The sequence below is a fragment of the Indicator indicator genome, chromosome 23 (assembly GCF_027791375.1).
Source record: "Indicator indicator isolate 239-I01 chromosome 23, UM_Iind_1.1, whole genome shotgun sequence".
In the NCBI taxonomy this organism is placed as follows: Eukaryota; Metazoa; Chordata; class Aves; order Piciformes; family Indicatoridae; genus Indicator; species Indicator indicator.
The window spans coordinates 498,906-508,721 of record NC_072032.1 but is presented as its reverse complement, the minus strand read 5'-3'; positions in this window follow the sequence as shown (position 1 = coordinate 508,721).

The window sequence follows — 9,816 nt, the reverse complement described above, 5'->3', positions numbered from 1 at the left end:
AGGGTTGAAACCAGTCTCTCCAGAGTCTGAGGGTGGTAAGCAGGAGTCAGGGGTGAAACCAGCAGCCCAGCTGAAGTGCAGGTACTGTAATGTACACAGTATGGGTAACAAACAAGAGGAGCTGGAAGCCTTGGTGCAGCAGGAAAGCTATGATGTAGTAGCCATCACAGAAACGTGGTGGGATGACTCACATGGCTGGAGTGCAGTAATTGATGGCTATAGGCTCTTCAGGAGAGACAGTTGAGGGAGAAGGGGTAGGGGGGTGGCCCTGTGCATTAGGGAGGCTCTAGACCCCATGGAACTAGAGATTAAGGACGATCAAGTCGAATGCCTGGGGGTGAGAATTGGAGGGAAGGCCACCAAGGCTGACATCCTGGTTGGAGTCTGTTGTAGACCACCCAAGCAGGATGAAGAGGTTGATGAATTATTCTATAAGCAGCTAGAGGCTGTCTCAAGATCACCAGCCCTTGTCCTTGTGGGTGACTTTAACCTGCCAGATATCTGCTGGGAACTCAACACAGCAGACAGGAGGCAGTCTGGAAGGTTCTTGGAGTGTATGGAGGATAGCTTCTTATCACAGCTGCTGTGTGAGCCTACCAGGGGTGAGACTTTGCTTGACCTTCTTTTTACAGCTAGAGAAGGGCTGGTGGGAGCTGTGTTGGGAGGCTGCCTGGGGTGCAGTGCCCATGAGATAACTGAGTTTTCAACATGCAGCCAAGCTAAGAGGGGCATCAACAAAACCTCTGCTCCGGACTTCCAGAGGGCAGACTTCAGATGACTTCAGGAACTGACCCAGAACATACCTTGGGAAACAGCCCTTAAAAACAAAGGGGCCCAGGAGGGCTGCACCTGCTTCAAGAAAGAATTCTTGAAGGGGCAGGCGCAGGCTGTGCCCATGTGCCCGCAGAGGAGCCGCTGGGGTAGACAACTGCCTGGATGGGCAAGGAGCTTCTGAAGGAATTAGGGGAAAAAAAGAGGAGGTATCACCTTTGGAAAAAAGGGGAAGTGACCCAGGAAATGTTTAAGGAGGTTGCCAGGTCATATAGGAAAAAAAATTAGAGAGGCAAAAGCCCATTTAGAACTTAGATTGACCACTGCTGTGAAGGACAATAAGAAATGTTTTTATAAATATATGAATGACAAAAGGAGGGACAAGGACAACCTCCACTCCTTAGTGGACATGGAGGAGAACAAAAGAGGAGGAAAAGGCAGAGATACTTAATGCTGCCTTTGCCTCAATTTTCAATAGTAGGATAGGTTGTCTGCAGGACAACTGGCCCCCTGAGCTGGCAGATGGATTCAGGGACCAGTACAGTCCCCCTGTAACCCAGGAGGAAGAAGTTGGAGACCTGCTGAGCCCCTTGGATCCCCACAAGTCTATGGGACCAGATGGGATCCATCCTAGGGTGCTGAGAGAGCTGGCAGATGAGCTGGCCAAGCCACTCTCCGTCATTCATCAGCAGTCCTGGCTCACAGGTGAGGTCCATGATGACTGGAGGCCGGCCAAGGTGATGCCCATCTACAAAAAGGGCCTGAAAGAGGAACCAGGAAATTCCAGACCTGTCAGCCTGACCTCGGTGCCAGGCAAGGTTATGGAACAGGTCATCCTGAGTACAATCACACAGAACCTGCAAGATGATCAAGGGATCAGGCCCAGCCAGCATGGATTCAGGAGGGGCAGGTCCTGCCTGACCAACCTGATCTGCTTTTATGATCAGGTTACTGTCTGGTGAATGCAGAGCAGGCTGTGGATGTAGTCTGCCTGGACTTCAGCAAAGCCATAGCAAACTCCTGGCCAAGCTGGCAGCCCATAGCTCAGACAGGAGCACTGTGCTGGGTTAGGAACTGGCTGGAGGGCCAGGCCCAGAGAGTGGTGGTGAATGGTGCCACTGCCAGGTGGCAGCCAGGCACTAGTGGTGTCCCCCAGGGATCAGTGCTGGGCCTAAACCTGTTCAATATCTTTATTGATGATCTGGACAAGAGGCTTGAGTCCATCATCAGTAAGTTTGCAGATGACACCAAGTTGGGGGCAGGAGTTGGTCTATTAGAGGGTAGGAGGCTCTGCAGAGGGACCTTGCCAGGCTGGCCAGATGGGCAGAGTCCAAGGGCATGAGATTTAACAAGTCCAAGTGCCAGGTTCTGCACTTTGGCCACAACAACCCCAAGCAGTGCTACAGGCTGGGGACAGAGTGGCTGGAGAGCAGCCAGGCAGAGAGGGACCTGGGGGTGCTGGGTGACAGCAGCTGAACAGGAGCCAGCAGTGTGCCCAGGTGGCCAGGAGAGCCAATGGCATCCTGGCCTGCATCAGCAATAGTGTGGCCAGCAGGAGCAGGGAAGTCATCCTGCCCTGTGCTCAGCACTGGTTAGGTCACACCTTGAGTGCTGTGTCCAGTTCTGGGCTCCTCAATTCGAGAAGGATGTTGAGGTACTGGAAGGTGTCCAGAGAAGGGCAACAAAGCTGGGGAGGGGTCTGGAGCAGAGCCCTGTGAGGAGAGGCTGAGGGAGCTGGGGGTGTTTAGCCTGGAGAAGAGGAGGCTCAGGGCAGACTTCATTGCTCTCTACAACTACCTGAAGGGAGGTTGTAGCCAGGTAGGGGTTGGGCTCTTCTCCCAGGCAACAGTGACAGAAGGAAAGGACACAGTCTCAAGCTGTGCCAGGGGAGGTTTGGGCTGGAGGTGAGGAAGAAATTCTTCCCAGAGAGATTGGCCATTGGGATATGCTGCCCAGGGAGGTGGTGGAGTCACCATCCCTGGAAGTGTTTAAAATAAGACTGGATGAGGAACTTAGTGCCATGGGTTAGTTGATTAGCTGGTGCTGGGTGATAGGTTGGACTTGGTGGTCTTGAAGGTCTTTTCCAAACAGATTAATTCTCTGATTCTGTAAATCTGCTCTGCTCTAGTTTGAAGCCATTGCCCCTGGTCCTGTCCCTGCAGCCCTTTGCAAACAGCCTCTCTGCAGCCTTCTTGTAGCCTCTTCAGGTACTGGCAGGCTGCTATTAGGTCTCCCTGAACACCCCCAGCCTGTCCCATAGCAGAGCTGCTCCAACCCCCTGAGCATTTTTGTGGCCTCCTCTGGACCCTCTCCATCAAGTCTAGGTCCTTCCTGTGCTGAGAGGTCCACAGCTGGACACAGCCCTGCAGGTGAGGTCTCCCCAGAGCAGAGCAGAGGGGCAGGATCCTCTCTCTCCAGCTCTGGCCACACTGCTTGGGATGCAGTCCAGGCTGCCCTCGGCCTTCTGTGCTGCCAGTGCCCATTGCTGGCTCCTGTCCAGCTTCTCCCCCAGCAGCACCCCCAAGTCCTTTTCCTCAGGGCTGCTTTCTGTCACCTCATCAAATCATCCTGAAGTGGCAGAATGTTGTCATGCAGCAACAATAGTGGCTTCTAAAGGTAAAACCTGCCAGTTTCCAACTGCTGCATTTTGAAGTGATTTCTGATTTCTTGGAGAATCACAGAATGTTAGGGGCTGGAAGGGACCTCCAGAGCTCATCCAGTCCAACGCCCTGCCAGAGCAGGGGCACCCAGGGCAGGGCACCCAGAACACATCCAGGTGGGGTTGGAAAGGCTCCAGAGAAGGACACTCCACAACCTCTCTGGGTAGCTTGCTCCAGCACTCTCACAGGGACAAAGTTTCTCCTTTTCCATGGAGCATGGTTGTTGGATGCCATGGAAATGGAGTCTGTAGCTTCGTGTTTCACTGTGAAGCCATGGGGTTGGCTGTACCTTTCAGAAATCACCTGGCTGAAAATCCAGAGAGGAAATATTGGTGGGAAAGAAAAGAAAGGGGAGGTTGGGTGTGGTGGTGGAAAGAAAGGTGTCAGATGATGTAAGTAGGAGGCCAAACTAGAAAGGGCTTTCCAGTTGTTCTGCATGGCCCAGCAGAAGCAACAGGCTCGTTGCTGGTTTGCTTTCCTAGTTGTTGCCCACGTGGTGTAAAAAGAGGGTAATGAAATGAAGGGGCTAATGGGAAATGTAAGCACAGGGCCCTCTTGAGCTACCATCCAGCTTTGTTTCTGTGCCTTTACAGGGAGCTGGCAGGCTGGCACTCACAAAGCTGCCCGGCATTGTTTTACCTGCCCAGGTTACCTGGGCACTCTTATTTCTAATAACAAATGTTTCACATCTCCAGTCAGCAGGTGTTGTGCCAGGAGGGTATTCATGTGATCAGCCAGAGAGACAGTTTGAATGGTGAGGACTTGTTCCCTCTCTGGTTCCTTTTACCTATTGCAGTACTGAAGAAGGAAGCAGAAAAGGGAATAATATCAGCAGAAAGTAATTATCTACAAGCTGAGGCCTGTCAGCACCTGCCCTTTATCTGCAGTACAGCCCTGGCAGAGCAGTGAAGGGGCATAACGAGGGCAAAGAGCATTTCTGCTTGGGCTTGGTGTGGACACACACAGCCTGAGCAGCTCCAGTGCTGCAGCTCAGCTCTGCTGCTGGCAGCTGGACACACACGGCCTAAACAGCTCCTCTCTTATGCACAGGCTCAGCCTTCTCTGCACAGCACCTGTGCACTTCAGCTGAAGCCTTGCTGCAATGGCCTCAGTTGCTCTGCTAGTCCAAGTCATTCACTAAGTGTCACAAACTGCTGTTTAATTAGCAGAAGGGCTGCAGAGGGCACATCCTTGTCAGCAGATCATTATGAGCAGTAGGTAGCTGTGACTGAGGCTTGGTCCCCTTGTGGCCCTTAGCCTGTGTTACATAAATGGTTTGTGATGCAGTTCCTGGGCCTGTGTCTGTTTCCAAACCCACAGCAGCTGGTGTGGTGCATTGGTAGTCCCAGGAGGAAAAGAAGCAGCAGTTGGATGTGCTTATTGCAGGAAGTGCTGTGTCTGTAGCAGCAGAAGCATGCAGGTAGGGTTGTGTTCTGTGGAGTGCAGCAGCTCAGGCAGCCCTTGCCCAGTGCACTGACAGAAGAGAGCCAGGCCTGTGCCTGGGAGCAGGGAGCAGTTTCTCTGCTGCCTGGTTTTGCCTACCCAGGATGGGTTGTGCTGGCATGTGTGAGGTGTCTGAGTTAACTGACGGGCTGAACATTCTTCATCTGTTCTATGCTCTGACATCTCCTGCCTGACAGCTGGCAGCCAGCTGCAAATAACAAATGTCAAACCACTGCTGTGAGACTGCTTCCTTCAGGAGGTTTAATGAGGCTGATGAGTGGTTTGTGCTGCTGTTCAGAGGGGGTGGATTTAGATTCTCTCTGAAGGTCTTTGCCACTCTCAGCAGTCACAGTTTGGTTCAGGCCTTCCCGCTGCTGGTACCCAGCCCAAAAGGAAAGCTCTCCTTTCCAAAGCATTTTTGGATCTCTCTTTGTTCTGCGTTAGCTTTTGGAAGGAAAAAAAGACAAAGGTGAACTCCAGGTTTGTGTAATTGCTATTAAAATGTCTTTCCCTGGGAAGTAACAATGAGAGTAAGTATAATTGTAAAGTAATAGATTAAGCTAAGAGGACCTTTTCCTTCCTAAGAATTTGAACTCTTTTGTGCATTGGTGATTATTTTTAGTCCTCTGCATCTCAGCCTGTGCATTGGGGCATAAGGAGATGGAGTGACTTGCTGGAGCTCACTCTGCAGCACGCAGCAGGGGGGCTGCAAGCTCTCTGTTGATTTTGGCCAGGTTGCGTGCCTTTTGCTGCAGAGGGGATGGCACAGGGTGGAGATGAGCCAGGCCTTGCTGGTGGGGCATCTCTGAAAGAGCCCTGGCAGCTGAAGTCAGGGAAGGTAACATTCTGTGCTAGCAGCTGCTTCTCTTTCTCTTTGGGTTTCCTGTGGGTCTTTCCTGGGCTGCAGGGGAAAGATATGAAGTGTAATTCCATAGTCACAGAATGGTTTGGGTTGGAAGGGACCTATAAAGGTCATCTAGTCTACATCCTTACAGTGGGAAATCTTGAACTAAAGCAGGCTGCTCAAAGCTCCAGGCTCCCTGACCTTGAAGATTTCCAGGGATGCGCACCCATCACCTCTCTGGGCAACCTGTGAGAATTCCCTCACCCTCAAAAAGTCTGTCCCCAGATTTCTTATAAGACCCTTTAAGTACTGAAAGGCCACCAGAAGGTGTCCCTGGAGCCTTCTCCTCTCCAGGCTGAACTGCAAGCTGGGAGGGAACTGCATCAGCACCGGCTAGCTGTGTGCTGTGCTGAGATCTTCAGAAGAAAAAAGAGGGCTCCCAGAGACAGGGAGACTGAGAGAGAAGGGGAGGGGTGAGGCGACCCAGCAGGACTCAGTGTCTCTCCGAGGGTGCCTGAGAGGGCGGCGTGGCTGGAGGCCTTCCTGGAGCAGCCGCTGGAGGTTCAGAACCAGCGGAACCGGCACAGGCTCTCAGACTGTGAGCTGCAGGCAGCAGCCTCCTTGCTCCCTGGAACCCAGCGAGTGGGGCGTGAGAGGGAGGAGGCCTGGTCAGACAGCTGAGAGCACCTGGCCATTGGTACAGGCAGGCTAACAGGCACAGGGAGAGCAAATAGAGACTGAATATGCCCCAGGGGCTCCTTTTGAATTAGGTCAGTAGTTGGCACGAGCAGGGCGTGGGGGCAGGACACAAGGTGCTGCAATTTTACTGAAGGCACAATGGTGGGTACTTGGAGGAGGAAGACTGCTCTCTGCACCCACCAAAATGGATATTGGCATCCAGACCATAGATTGTGAGGAATGCCACAGCCTTTCACAGGCAACAGGGGGCAACACTGACTGTGGGTGTGTGATGTGAGCAGGTTTTTGACCTGCTCAGCCAGGTGGCACAGCTCCAGGATGAAGTGATGGAGCTCAGGGAAGAGGTGAGTAGAGTAAGAAGCATCAGGGAGAGGGAGAAGGAAATTGATAACTTTCACAAACTGATCTTTACAAATACAGAACAGGAGTCAACTCTTAATGGAGCAGAGGAGTCGATATCCTCTCATCAGCAAGCCCCCAGCCCTCCTGTAGTAACTGCAGTAATTCATCTGTGCAGGGGCCATGGGAACAGGCCATTGAAACAAACAATGCAAATGGAGCAAATGTTCTCCTTTAAGAAGCACACCACCCACAGTGCCCTTGCAGAACAGGTAGGAGGCTCTGCAGTAGGAACTGGTTGTGAGCAAGGACGAGGGCTCACAAAGGCCAAAAGTGCCACAAGGGCCAGAAGTGCCACTGAGGATGACTCACCTCAGGCCAGCCATAAAAACTGACTCTGAAAAGAAAATGGAAGGGTCATTGTTGTAGGTGACTCCCTGCTGAGGGGAGCAGAGGGCCCAATATGCAGACCCAACACCTTCATAGAGAGGTTGCTGTCTCCCTGGGGCCTGGATAAAGGATGTCACAGGTGAACTTCCCTCCCCTGTGAGTCCTTCAGACTATTACCCATTTCTGGTTTTTTCAGGTGATGCAGCAGTGAGAGGCTCACAATCAATTAAAAGAGACTTCAGGACCCTGGGGCAATTAGTAAAGGGATCAGGAGCTCAAGTTGTGTTCTCCTCCATCCCTCTGACATCAGCAATGGATGAGGGAACATTTAGGGAGAGCCAAGAGATCAATTCATGGCTCCAGGACTGGTGTCATCGACAGGGGTTTGTTTTTTTGATTCCAGCACAGTTTACAGGGCACCAGAGCTGCAAGCAACCAATGGGATGCACCTGTCCCAGGAGGGGGACAAGGATTCTAGGGCAGGAGTTTGCAGGGCTCATTGATAGGGCTTTAAACTAGACTGGGAGGGGGAAGGGGTTGTTCATCTCATGCTTGTCTGTGACAAACATTGGGGCAGCTCACCAGGCGCAGAGGGATGGATGCTAGCAAGGGTTCTTATCTTGTTGCCCTGAGGCAAGCCAAGGATGAAGCACTGGGACACCCCAAGGGAGTCAAGGGGGATTCAGCTCAGAGGGTGCCAGGGCCAGCCCAGCTGAAGTGCCTCTGTGCTAATGCACACAGCTGGGGCAGCAAACAGGATGAGTTAAGGGCACTGTGCTGCTGGGATGCTATGATACAGTGACTGTGACTGACACTTGGTGGGGTGATTCCCATGACTGCAATGTAGGGATAGATGGGTACAAGCTCTTTGGGAAGGATAGGCAAGGGAGGAGGTGTTGCTCTTTATATCAGGGACCAGATGGAATCAGTGGAGCTCCACCTGGGGAAGGATGAAGAGCTGGTTGAGAGTGTATGGGTTAAAATTAAAGGCAAGACTGGGGAAGGAGATGTACTGTAGGGGTCTGCTACAAGCCACCTGACCAGCAGAGCCAAGCAGATGAGGCCCTCCACAGGCAGACAGAAGTGGCTTCATGGGCACAAGCCCTGGTCCTCGTGGGGGACTTCAACCACCCTGACATCTTCTGGAGGGACAACACAGCAAGGCACCAGCAATCCAGGATGTTCCTGGAATGCATAGATGACAACTTCCTCCTTCAAATGGTAGAGGAACCAACAAGAAAAGTGCTATGCTGGACCTTGTTCTCACCAACAAGGAAGGGCTGGTGACCAATGTGAGGCTCAGAGACAGCCTTGGCTGCAGTGACCATGAAGCAATAGAATTTAAGATCCTCAGGGCAACTAGGAGGGCACATCCACAACCCTGGACTTCAGGCATGCAGACTTTGATCACTTCAGGGATCTGCTGGCCAAAGTACCGTGGGACAAAGCCCTAGAGGGAAGAGGGGGCCCAGGACAGCTGCTCAGTGTTCAAGGATCACCTTCTCCATGCCCAGGAGCAAAGTATCCCCACAAAGAGGAAAGCAGGAAAGAATGCTAGGAGATCTGCCTGGATGGGCAAGTAGCTCCTGGACACACTGTCACACAAAAAGAAACTCTACAAGGAGTAGAAAAAAGGACAGATGGAATGGGGGCAGGTAAGGAAGCTGCCCAAGCAGCAAGAGACCTGCTTAGGAAAGCTAAAGCTCAGTTAGAATTCAATCTAACCAGGGAGAGCAAGGGGAACAGCAAACATTTCTATAGGTATATTGATGGTAAAAAGAAGCCTAGGGAAGGTGTGGGCCCCCTCAGAAAGGAAACAGGGGAGCTGGTGACAGGTGACATGGAGAAGGCTGAGGTTCTCAATGACTTCTTTACCTCAGTCTTCACTGGCAAGGGCTCCAGCCACACTCCTGGAGTAACAGAAGATAATGGCAGGGGCTGGAAGAAGGAACTGCCCATGGGGAGTGAAGATCAGGTTCATGACCATCTGAAGAACCTGAAAGTGTTCAAGTCCATGGGACCTGATGAGATACAGCCACAGGTGCTGAGGGAGTTGGGGAGGAGGTTGCTAAACTACTCTCCATTATATTCCAAAAGTCCTGGCAGTCTGGGGAGGTCCCCACTGACTGGAAAAGGAGAAATATAACCCCCACGTCCAACAAGAGAAAGAGGAACGACCCAAGGAACTATAGACTAGGCAGTCTCACCTCTGAGCCTGGTAAGATCATGGAGCAGATCCTCCTGGAGGCACTACTGAGACAGAAGAATAATGAAGAGGTGATTGGGTACAGTCAGCAGGGCTTCACCAAGGGCAAATCCTGCCTGACAAACCTGGTGGCCTTCTATGACCAGGTGACAACATTAATAGATGAAGGTCGAGCAACTGACATCACTGACCTGGACCTGAGCAAAGCCTTCAACACTGTCCCACAGCACATCCTGGTCTCCAAGCTGGTGCAGTCTGGGTTTCATGTTTGGGCCATTCAGTGGATAAAGAACTGGCTTGGTGGCCACACCCAAAGAGTGGCTGTCAGTGGCTCCATGGCCAAGTGGAGCCCCTCAGGGATCAGTCCTGGGACCAGTCTTGTTCAGCATCTTTGTTGGTGACATGGACAGAGGCATTGAGTGCACCCTCAGCAGGTTTGCTGATGACACCAAGCTGTGTGGTAC